We start from the raw sequence: 12,980 nt of genomic DNA, 5'->3' as shown, positions 1-12,980 counted from the left end.
AAAACACAATGTTAGAATAAGGGTTAAGGTAATTAAAATAATTATTTAATGAGAGCACCTCTCCTCAGAAATGAGGACTCCTGCTATCTTTGTAGTCACAAGGTGGGGAAAGGCTACATAGAGCTACAGCTAAATTTGGCTTGCCTTTGATAGTGGTCATTTTTATGGAACATTAGGTACATTATGTAGGCCAGATTTTTGCTTTATGTTGTACAAAGGCCTGTAGGTGTAGGAAGATGATACTAAACCATATTAGATTAGGTAATCACTTTAAATGTGGTCGAGACTGAAAATACAATTTCCAAACTTTGTTTGGAGACGGTATGTTTCATTCTACTCATATGTTTTGATATTTTATAGAATTTTATAGGATTTTCCTACTGATATTCACTCATTTGACTGTCACAATAATCTGCCCATTTACTAGCAGTTCAAATTTATTGCCTGCCCCAGCCAAGGTAATTGTCTTTCACTGCCCTGTGTGCATGTTCCTGATTAGTCTTATCTTCTTAGCTTCGTTTATGATATTTTCTGTCCCTTAAAATACTTTCCTCAATTCTGGTCATATTAAAATTCTATTCATTGGTCTGTTAAGGGTCAGTTCAATTCTCCTCTTTGCTGTGAATCCATTTCTAATGATTCCAGTCAGATATATATATATATATATATATATATATATACCTTAAATTTTTATTGCACTAATTAGTCACTCTTTTTGGCCCTCAACCATGTGCTGTTTTGCTCTGGAATTAAATGGTTCTCTCAAGATATGTTCTATCTCTTGGTTGGATTGCAAATTCTTCATGGCTAGAGAATGCATTTTATCTTACTTTTATACTCTGCAGGACATCTGGTAATGCCCCAAAGATGACCATTAACTTCTTATTGAATTAAATAAACTCTAATTCTTGATTCTAGATGGATCCAAAAATGATTATTTTTATTACTTATTCTAAAAGTTATTATACAGCTTTATACCTATATAAATATCGACCATATCCAGAAGAGCTATACACTATTTACTTTCATTCAATCCAATATATATTTATTTAGAGTTTGTTATAGAAGAACTTTTGCTAGCCGATATATAAGATATAAAGGTAAACAGGAAACACAATCTTTTCAACAACTGTCTGTCCAGGAAGTCATTTTCACTTAATTCTGAGACCAATATTATAGATTCGAATGCAACTGCTTTTAAAATAGGGATATATGCCTAAAAAATTATATTGGCACTTGTAACAAAGCCATCAATACTTCCCTAAAAATAAAGAAGCAAGAGCATGAGTTAAGACAATATGTCAGTGATTTTTCTTTTTGTAGATATTACTTTTATTGTCACATAATGAGAAAATATACTGTTGTAAAAACAGCTTATTTATTTTAAGCTCTTGCTAATGCATATAGAATGTCTGTATTTATTAAAATGCTAGATATTGTTAGGATTTTAGATTTAAAAATAACCTTAATTAATAAGAAATAACTGTGTATAGTATCAGTGGAATTAGTTGTATGGAGAGATAAAAGTTTAATAGAAGTTTCATTTGTTTAATCCAGGTTTCCCAACCTGGCACTATTGACTCTTTGGACTGGATAATTCTTTGTTGTTGGGGACTGTCACAAACTTTGGAGGATGTTTAGCACCATTCCACTACCTACTAGATGACAGTTGCACACCCCACAGTTGCAACAACCAAACATTTCTTCAGACATTGTCAAATGCTGTCTGTGAGGCAAATTTGGCCTCAGTTGAAAATCACTGGTTTAGTCAAAAGAAAAAAGAAATAGTATACTCACTCACACACATACATACTTAATTATCTGTTTCTGATTATAAAATCAGGACACATTTCCAAGGAAAATTTGGGAAAGATGAAAAATAGTGGTGAAACAAATTATTCCATAATCCCACGACACAGAAAACTGCTGTTAACAACTTCAAGTATTTATTCCAGTCATTTGTTTGTTATCTTCCAGGCTTATGTATGTTAGTATGTGTGTGTATGTATATATTTATCTATATATTGTATCTCTCTAGCCATCTATTCAGATAGGTGACTACCTATATAACTAATTCAAAGAACTGGATTGCTACCAACCAAAAAGTGGGATTTAGGATTACTCTTGCCACTCTGTCCAGAGGCCAGTCAACCATGGAGAGTCTGTTTTCCAATCTCTGCAGTGTTTTCTGTCTTGGTTTCTTACTTTTCATTTTGGTTTCCATTCTGAGGCTGGAATCATTTTTTGAGCATCTGCTCTCTTGAAAGAAGTCCCAACTTTCTCTGTAGCTTTTTCGAATAGTATTTTACTCCCTGAAGTTCCACCCTTACTCAGAGAGTCTTAATTCAATTCAAGTCATCCACCTCAAACTGATACACCAGTGTCCACCCCAAAGACACTGGTGGCCCACCAATTCAGGCGATGCATGGATCACATATAAATGTGACGTGCCCCTCTGAATGATGATTAGAATTACATTATATTATTTCCCAGTACCCAGTCCTAACTGTTCTTTGCGTCTGTATCATTTTCCCACCAAAATCTTTAATTCTCACCTGAGGCCACTGCTTGTTTTAAGAACAACTCCATTCAAGTTCTGGACTCGTTTTACATGCAGTTAGCTAATAATACACAAAGAGGAATTTTGTTCTTACTAAGTAGGGCTGTATGCCGTGTACTGTGAAAATGCAGCTGATTCTTTCTGAGGGATCAGGGAAAGCTTCAAAAGGTTTAGGCAGAGGATGATGTTAATGACAGTCTAGGCTGATGGGATAACATGAATAGAGACAGAAACCCCTGTGAACTACGAAGAGGTAGTTGTGTATTTAAAGTTTATAATTGCTATTTTTTTTCCCTCAGTAGAGATTAGCTCGCTGGTATAGAGAGCTGGTATACTATTGTCCAAAGTACATTTTTAACTTAATGTTCCAAAATCTGACTGCCACACTTGGGTCATGATTTCCCTAAATTACATTAGTACATATTTGCACACTGTATTAGAATAATATAATAAGTAACTCACTCGGGATATTATTAGATGACTAATATTTCCTTTGGCAAAGTTTTTTGAAATAAAAGAGAGAGAATTCTTAAGGGTAAAAAAGAGTTTGACAGAGGAAAAACTGGGAGAAAAATTCAAGAAGGGAGATGAATAGAAATAATAGGGGTGTGTGTGTGTGTGTGTGTGTGTGTGTGTGTGTGTGTGTTTTGAGTGCTCCACAAGTCTGATGGGATGCTGATGGGGAGACCTCTTTCCAAGTGAAAGCCATTGGAAGCATTGTGTAACAATAAGGAAAACATACATGGCAGCTTGCTAACATATCCCCCTTTAACAATGATTTGGTAAGTTCTGCTATTTGCAATTGCGCCATATGAAAAGGATAAAGATCATGAAAGTTCTTCATGGTCATGGTAGTGCAGGTCTGCCAGAGTGAATATTTAAATGTTTTAAATTTAAAAAAATTATTGTTACCAAACAAAACTGATATCAGTCTTCACTGAGGTGGGGAGCACTCAGAACTGGTTATAATTCCATTTGAACCTCTAGTGATCATTCTCCAACACATAAAGATGACTTCTAAAGTAAGATGGATCTTCTCTGAGAACCAGCTCCAGCCTACCTGTAAGAACATTTTTCCAAACTCCTACTCTTCTAATGTGAGCTTCCATATTGTAATTGCATCTAATGCTGCTGTAGGAAAACTCTCTGGTGACTCTTTAGTTAGGCCTAAAGAGAAGTTTCTCTTTTTTCTTTTTTTTTTTTTTTTTTTTGAGACGGAGTCTGACTCTTTTATTCAGGCCATAGCGCAGTGGCAAGATTTCAGCTCCCTGCAACCTCTGCCTCCCGGGTTCAAGCAATTCTCCTGCCTCAGCCTCCTGAGTAACTGAGATTATGGCACCCGCCCTCACACCTGGCTGATTTTTGTATTTTCAGTAGAGATGGGTTTCGCCACGTTGGCCAGGCTGGTCTCAAACTCCCGACCTCAAGTAATCCACCGCCTTGGCCTCCCAAAGTGCTGGGATTATAGGCGCGAGCCATGGTGCTGGCAAGTTTTTTTTTCCAGAGCAATGTTGTTCTACAAATCCAATATAATTTTTAGAGTTGCTATTTTAATCCTACACTCAACCTCTCCAAAACCTACAATTCCAAAGAAAATACTTTTAACAAGGATCAAATTCAATCGAAACTAGTTGTAACTGACTCAATTAAAGCTCTCTACTGAGTTTTTCTTTGCTACACTGCTTTAATAAGCATGATCTGTGGTTTCTAGTTTATTTTAATCAGCAGAATTAGAATTCTCTACATTTGCCTTCCAAAGACATACTAGTGGATATCCCTTTTCACTTGAACATGTTAATCACGATGTGAAAACTTGACACCGATATCAGAGACGTAAGAAATAGAGGTTAAAAAAAAATACTCCTTTTTATGACCTGTTCCAAAGAAATCTTACTACTTTCCCTTAGCAGTTATTTCTGCATTTGGTTAGCTACATTTTCAATAATTGTGTTTGTGAAAATCACCCCTGATTATGACATCCCAGCACCAACTAAATGAATGAATAATGAATGAAAAAATAAAATCACAGTCAACTGAAAACTCAGACCAGCAAAGCAGCTGAAAAAAAGTCTGGATAATGCATCAGTATTTTAAGTTATTGTTCACGTCTTTGGCATTATGTGGGATAATTTATCCATTGTTCCTTCTCTTTAGCTGGCTGATTCCTACTTAGCATGATCTCAAGCATAAGCTCACCACTCGAACATGTGTCATCTCTAACACTTTCCGCTTGCCCTGTTCACCCCCATTCCACCAGCTTAGACGTCTCTCCTCTGTATTCCAACCCAAATCACAATACTTACTATACACTAGACTGAGATTGCCCATTGGTGGGCCCATCTTTTATCCAGTCCAGAAACTCCTCACTGGCCAGGTTAGGCACTTGCCTTTTTCACTTTTGTATATTAATTATTGGCTTATGGTAAACCCTCAATAAATGTTTTTAAAACTGAATTGGCCATGATCTACATGTAGGAATTTTAAAGATATTTGAAAACATTCTTCTTGTAATAGTTACTGTAATGATACTAGCTTAACAATAATAGGTATAATTGATATAAATACATTAATTTATATTGTATTTTATGAAATTTACTCTCTATATTAATAGAATTATATATTTTATATAACTTGTTTATAAAATTTATTGAGTAATTAAATATACATTATAACTTTAATAATAATAAATGTTACTATTTATCATTAGTTCTTACAATAATTATTATTAACAGCCCTATATTCGGCAATGGGTTTTGTGAAATAGATATTATTTGCCTCATTTTACTGAGAAGGAAACTTGCTGAGTGTCACCCAATGATTCTGAATTTTTCTCCCATTTCCTCCTCTGTTCAGTTCACGTTGGTAGAGGTGGCAATAGATGTCAATTATGCCTAATTGGGAAATTAGCATATTATTCATTAATTTGACTGGTTCAGGACTATGGATGTCTAACAGAGAATGGAATATGAAATGAAATTACTTGATCTATGTTGTTCTTTGACAGGGTAGAAACGGGTTCATAAGAAATTTGCCTAAAAGATGATGAACTCTTTAGATATTTTCTCATCCCCATAATGTCTAGGTCTTGAGGTGATGATCAATGTGTATTTGTATACTGACTGCTTCTAATTTAGTATCATCTAAAGTAAATAGATGATTATCAAGCCCCAAAGGTTGCTCAATTCAGACAATGGCCAAAGCGTCTACCTCTTGGTTCTTTTATAGCCCACAAAGGGTAGAGGGTGTTCAACAGGAATTCTCTAAGTTGCTACTGTCAGGGATACGTATGATGGTTTTACCTGGAAACCTTTGATAATGTTTTTCAATGAGGGAGGGCCTCGCTTCATCTTGTCCTTAAGCAGGAAGTGACTTCTCTTGAAATATTCCCATCCCAGTACAGAATGGGTCAGAGTAAAGAACAGAGAGTAGGGCTGGGCGCAGTGGCTCATGCCTGTAATCCCAGTACTTTGGGAGGCCAAGGCAGGCAGATCATAAGGTCAGGAGATCAAGACCATCCTGGCTAACACGGTGAAACCCTGTCTCTACTAAAAATACAAAAAATTAGCCAGGCGTGGTGGTGGGCGCCTGTAGTCCCAGCTACTTGGGAGGCTAAGGCAGGAGAATGGAGTGAACCAGGGAGGCAAAGCTTGCAGTGAGCCGAGACTGCTCATATATATATATATATATATGAGAAGAGAGAGAAAAAGAGAGAAGAGAAATGGCAATAGAGATGGGAGATGGGGATGTCCTAAAACTTGTTGACAATTGCAGTCAAGATTTTCATACTCAAAGTGGGCAAAACTTGGTAATTAACATTATTTGATATTGTAGCTGGTAGCACATTCCCCCAGAACAGACTGCTTGAGTTTAAATCCCATATCTCCTACTTCCTAGATCTGTGACCTTGGGCAGTTTTTGTAAGCCTCCATGTATCTGTTTCCTCATCTGTAAGAAAGGGTGACAGTGAGATGTACTTCATGAGATTGTTAGGCATTTTAGATAAGTTAGTACATGTGCTTGGAACACAGTAAGTGCTACATTGAATGGAAAACCACAGTGCTGGCAACTGCAGGACAATTGCCATGGAGAACGTTCCAAATTGTGGGACTTGGAATGCCAGCTTCTGAATGCAGCTTGGTTACTGATGTCTTTACTGCCCCAGCTGAGTTGGCTTTTTGGGGGGAGATTCCCGGAGCTCTCTTTTCAGCTTTCCTTGTTGCAGGGCCTTGGTGCTGCCAAAAGATGAAGCACCACTGCGGAGCCAGCACACACAGGATGGCTTGCTTTCCTGCTCTCTCCCCTTCCCTGCTAAACAGCCACTCTCGGGAAGTTTTTAATTTTCTTCTCTGTACCTTCCATGCTTTTCAAGTTTTAGAAAATGAATATACGGGGCCAGTCGCAGTGACTCACACCTGTAATCCCAGCATTTTGGGAGGCTGAGGCTGGTGGATCACTTGAGGTCAGGAGTTTGAGACCAGCCTGGCCAACATGGTGAGATCTTGTCTCTGCTGGAAAAAAAAAAAAAAAAAGTACAAACAATTAACTGGGTGTGGTTGTGCATGCCTGTAATCCCAGCTACTTGGGAGGCTGAAGTGGGAGGATTGCTTGAACCTGGGAGGTGGAGGTTGCAGTGAGTTGAGATCATGCCACTGCACTCCAGCCTGGGTGACAACAGAGTGAGACTCTATCTCAAAAAAAAAAAAAAAAAAAAAAGGTTGAGGAAGGAAACACAGCCTCTGAGGGCTGGGTGCTGTCAAGCAGGCCATGGTGCTGCCAGGAGTTGTTCTGGCATTCCCAGCTGTGTTGAGTGTCATCTTCTCAACCACAGACAACCTCACAGAACAGCATCAGACAAGGCCATTCTATGACCGGGATGAACCGAGACAAAACAAGACCCCTCCATGATCAGAACCAAGCCTGAACAAAACACAAGCATTGTCCAAAACATAAAATGGACCAAATCTCTTCCTGTCAAAAGTGATAGTAGTAATTGCCACTTCTTTACCAATCACGGCTTACGCTTACTCTAGTATTCTCTCCATCTAGGTATAATCATTACTAAGATAACTATTATTAAGATAACCAGTCACAGAACTACCCTCTCTTCTTAACAGTAAACAACCATGCTCCCTTGAATTCTCTTCCAAATCATCTAACATTTGCAACAATCATATAAGTCCATTTTAATACCTTCTTCCTAAAATACTCCATGGTCCCTGATGGTGTGGGTTTTTCCTTATTGTAATTAGTCAATACACCTAAATATGTTCAATGATAGTAGTATTCTTGGTGGTCTGGCTGGAGGATGCTGGTATTTTATAACAAATATTTTTGGAAAATAAAATGCACTAAAACTTTTGTTATCATTGCTGATTTATAAGTACGTCTCATTTGAATATAGGAGTTATAACAGGAACATTGGGTGAGAATTAAGCCCAGAAAGATTTGAATATCCAAATCATGCCACCACTTAAAAGGGGTGGCTTCCTGGTAATATGTTAGTTGTGTTACCACTGAAAAGAGAAGGCCAGTTGGGCATATGAGAAGTGGGAAGATATTCTAAGAAGATGATAACATGAATATTAACATAGGAGAAGGGAGGAGGAGCCATGTAGAACTAAAAATTCATTGCTTTAGGCAGAGAAGAGCAATTAATGGAATAATCTGGAGTGGGGTTGAAAATCTTACAACTGTCAGGAGGAAGGAATTGGTAGTTTATAAACTAAATACAAGCATACACTTTAAAAAATTAAGACCTAGAATAAAAAAGAAAATAATAAATATAAGAACTTGCAGAAATAACAATTGTGACAATCTTAGCATTTCTTGAACTACACACATTTAAGGAATAAAAGTTAATTCTTTCATTTGAAGGACATTTCCTGAATGCTGCCCAGTAAGATACGGTAAAATGTCATCACTTTGAAGTTTAATAACTTCTTTTTGTCCCATTTGAAAACCATATCACATCCATATGCCCGAATTTAAAAGTTCATTAATTGTAAGCTCTGGAAATATTTTATCCTATAAAGAGTAAAATGGATGCTGACTTAGGATTTTTACGATATCAAGAGCTGGAGAATGTTTTTAAAATGTCTGATTCAGTCATTAGGATGTATTTATGAAATGGAAGGAATCTGACTTTGCAAACTTAGATTATGCACAGTTTTGATTTCTACTAAATATGATTCAAGAGAAAAATCTTCAAAGTTGTAGCACAGATGTTTGATAAAAGCATAATGCTTCAGAGGACAAGTTTTTTACGAGTATCCCTGAATGTTTTGTGGCCTTTCTTACTAATGAAGATGAAATAAAAACATTCCACAGCTGATTTTTTTCTGAACAGAATACCCTGAAGCCAATGGAAAACCAATTAAACCAAAAGTATGATTCTGATCATTAAAGAATCATTAAATTAATCAACCAGAACTTCCTTTTTGATTTAACTCTGATTGGTTGATTAACTCTACCAAAGATCTTTTTTTTTTTTTTTTTTTTTTTTGAGATGGAGTCTTGCTCATCGCCCAGGCTGGAGTGCAGTGGCGCGATCTCGGCTCACTGCAAGCTCCGCCTCCCGGGTTCACACCATTCTCCTGTCTCAACCTCCCAAGTAGCTGGGACTACAGGCGCCCGCCACTGCGCCCGGCTAGCTTTTTGGTTTTTTTTTTTTTTTGTATTTTTAGCAGAGACAGGATTTCACCGTGTTAGGCAGGATGGTCTCGATCTCCTGACCTCGTGATCCACCCGCCTCGGCCTCCCAAAGTGCTGGGATTACAGGCGTGAGCCACCGTGCCCGGCCCCCTTTTTTTTTTTTTTTTGGAAATGGAGTCTCCCTCTGTCACCAGGCTGGAGTGCAATGGTGCAATCTTGGCTCACTGCAACCTCCGCCTCCCGGGTTCAAGTGATTTTCCTGCCTCAGTCTCCCAAGTAGCTGGGACTAGAGGCGCGTGCTATCACGCCCAGCTAATTTTTGTATTTTTAGTAGAGACAGTGTTTCACCATGTTGGGCAGGATGGTTTCTATCTCTTGACCTCATGATCCGCCCACCTCAGCCTCCCAAAGTACTGGGATTATAGGCGTGAGCCACCATAGCCAGGCTATTAGAGATCTTTCTAAAATGCATTAGACTTTTGTACCTCTTCTGTATCGAGTCCTGACAAAATGAAAAAGAAAAGGTTGTATGTGTAGCAATGAAAAAAATGCACTGTGGAGTCAGGCATTTTGTTCCCAGTTCTGGCTCCATATATTGAATAATATATTTTGGAGTCATCATTCTCTCATGCATTAATAATCAAGAGGCAATGTGGTATATGGGTCAAGGCATCAGGCTATGTGTGTTTAAATTTCTTCTCTATTATCTATTAGATGGGCAAATGAACTACTCCATGGCTCGATTTGCTAACCTGCAAAAGAGAGAATAACAGTGTCTGCTTCAAAGACTTGCTGTGTTAAAGGAAACACACATACATGAGTCCCTTAGTCCAAATATCTGGTACACAATTACTGTGCTCCCTTCAATGTTAACTATTAGTGAGTAATATTATATAGTTGTAGCAGCATAGGGATTTAAATTGAATGTGTATCAGGCCTAGAGCAGAGTTTTAAAGTTTTCTTCTCTGATTATTTTGAAATTTGCCTTTTTTGTCCTTAGAAGTTAATTGTGGAAAAATGCTCGTTAACAAAGGGTTTAGTTAACTGGATTAAACCAATTGAGGCATTCCTTATATGTATGTTCTTATTCAGAATAAGCTGATAGAGTTGGTTTCATTTAGCAGGGAGAAGCTGAAAGAGAGCTTTCTTGTCTCTAATTTATTCTGCAAATAACAGCAAACCAGTCACACTCAGGAGGAGAACACAGTCGAGCTGCTGGGCAGCCAGCTGAGTTCTATCAGCCCATGGGGCAGGAAGACCTTGGCCAGAGGACTCTCTCAGAAGTGACAGGAGCAGAAGTCAATTGAACTTATTCCTGACGAGTACAGTCCAGGCTTCCTTTCAAATGGAAAAGGCCATCGTTTGCTGCAGTCAGTTCCCTTTCAGCAGTCCACAGCTTAGCCTTGGCCTTATTACAACATAAATTTATAAACAGAAGTTCTTTCAAAAAATATTTGGTGTTAATTCTTGAAGTCAGGGAATTGAGGATAGGGTGTGGGGAAGATAGCAGCATGGCAGAGAGGTCTGGAGCACCAGTTCTGGTTTTTATGCCTGGTTCAGTCCCCATATGCATTACTTCCCAACTAGATACCCTTCAACAAGAAACTGCTCCATGTAGTCTTCCTCATATGCAGGACAAAGAATGCAAACTCCTATCTTACTGTGTTGCAGAGTATAGTAAATGAGATAATCTGTATAAAGTGCCCTTGGCACTCACTAAACAGTCAATAAATGTTAGCTATCATTTTTATTTATGGATGAACATTAATTTGGGATCTTAGCTATATACTTGCAGTATATCAAAATACACTTCTAAGATTCTTTCTTGAAGTTATCAATAGAAATGAAGTCAATCATGATAACATGCCAGAATATTTATTGGTCTCTTGTGATAAATTTTATTCTTTCTTTCCATCTTGATAATGTCCATGGACTTTGTCCTGCTCATTTGCATTAGGCAAAGATTCATCAAGAAACAATACTAAAGGCTGGGTGTGGTGGCTCATGCCTGTAATCACAGCACTTTGGGAGGCTGAGGCAGGTAGATAATCTGAGGTCAGGAGTTCGAGACCAGCCTGGCCAACATAGTGAAACCTCGTCTCCACTAAAAATACAAAAAAAATTAGCTGGGCGTGGTGGTGCATGCCTGTAATCCCAGCTACTGGGGGAGGCTGAGGCAGGGGAATCACTTGAACCTGTGAGATGGAGGTTGCAGTGAGCTGAGATTGTGCCACTGTACTACAGCCTGGCGACAGAGTGAGACTCTGTCTCAAAAAAGAAAAAAAAAAAGAAACAATAATAAGAAACAGTCAAATGAAGACCCACCCAGACAGCTATGATTATAAAATAGCTAACTGGACCTTAGGGAAAGATAAGCTTGGCCTTGTGACTACCAGAAAGTTTAGACAAATGATCTGAAGGCGTCTAAAACTATAAAAAACTCTAGGGTTTTTCCAGTAGTTACAGAGCAAAACAAAACAGGTCCACATCGTTTCTTTTCAGATCATATTCACTTATAATTAACTGACAACAACCTAGGGTTTAGAAATGTTAAATAAAGAGCCGATAAAAGCATGTTAGCAGCTTGTAAACTTTCTCTTTGATACTCCTTGAGATTTCTCAAGAGGTAGATTATTCAACATTGACATGGAAACTTCAATAAGATAGCCTGCCTTTCAAAGAAATCAAACAACAAATCAGCAGATACTAATTAAGCACCTACCATATGCAAGTCATGGTGCTACCTGAGAGAACATTCAACTTTTTCCCTAACATATGTATCCTCCTTCCACGTGCCCAACAAGTACATAAGCTGCACAGGTATTTTCTAGAATTTGGAAAGTTCTTCCATATTTAGAATTGGAATTCGTTACCTTGAAATTTCCAAAATTTGCTCCCAGTTGTATCCTTGTATGCCAAATATTTTGCCACATACCCATACTTCAGATACTGGAGATAGTAGCATGGTATGTTCCGTCTACTCCAGGTCAATCGTCTCATTACTTTAACTTTTACTCAGATGCCATCTGCATAGGATTCCACTTGGAGTGTCATATAGCAGTGAAAGTGCCTTGAAACCAAAGCCTGTGTCTTTCATTTGCCCTTCAGTACCTAGCAGTGTCATGGGGATAATGGGCACTAAATAAATATTTTTGAATCTAGTGCTAAGATGTTTTGTAGATAAACTTGCTAAGCTCAAAAGCAGACTGAGGTTTTGGGGAGTAGCAGATGATAACTTTGTGATCATCTCTTAACTACAGTTAAGGAAGATGGCAGAGAGAGATGAACATTTACATGCTGCGAATTGTTACACTTCTTTCATCTTCTGTACTGTAGTGGGTAGTGACACTCTCTTCTAATGCGATGATTGAGATGATTTCTGCGACAGATGTGGTCCAGTCAGTACTGCACAAATTCTGTCTTCACCAACAGTGGAGATCCTCAAAGGAAAGAAACCCGCTTCTCTCTTATGAGGCAGAGTATCCTAATAATACTTTTTGGATACGTTTACCAAGTCTATGAATGAACTAATAAATGCTTTAAAAAATAGGTTTTCTCCAGATCACTGTTTTCCATGAAGAAGCGTTAGTTTGATTTGTTAGTGGAGTTGCCTGCCACTTTAATGCTAAGAAAAGATGTTACTACATGGAAGTGTATAAGTGAAAATTATTTCCATATTCAATTTTAGGAGTTAATCTTCCATGAAAATGTAAATACTCCTGGGAAGACTCATTTTACAAGCACAGTAGTTTTTTTATTTCTTTGGGTG

General features: G+C 37.9%; 1 long non-coding RNA gene across 3 annotated transcripts in view; it reads left to right on the top strand.

The window, feature by feature from the left end:
- LOC116272830 overlaps positions 1-12,980 on the top strand; it is a 97,993-nt gene that overhangs the window by 65,606 nt on the left and 19,407 nt on the right. The gene's annotated exons all lie outside the window — the stretch shown is intronic.

This window comes from Papio anubis, unplaced genomic scaffold (genome assembly GCF_008728515.1).
Source record: "Papio anubis isolate 15944 unplaced genomic scaffold, Panubis1.0 scaffold218, whole genome shotgun sequence".
Classification (NCBI taxonomy): Eukaryota; Metazoa; Chordata; class Mammalia; order Primates; family Cercopithecidae; genus Papio; species Papio anubis.
The sequence above is the reverse complement of the archived record's forward strand: the minus strand, read 5'-3'. Positions and strand labels throughout refer to the sequence as shown.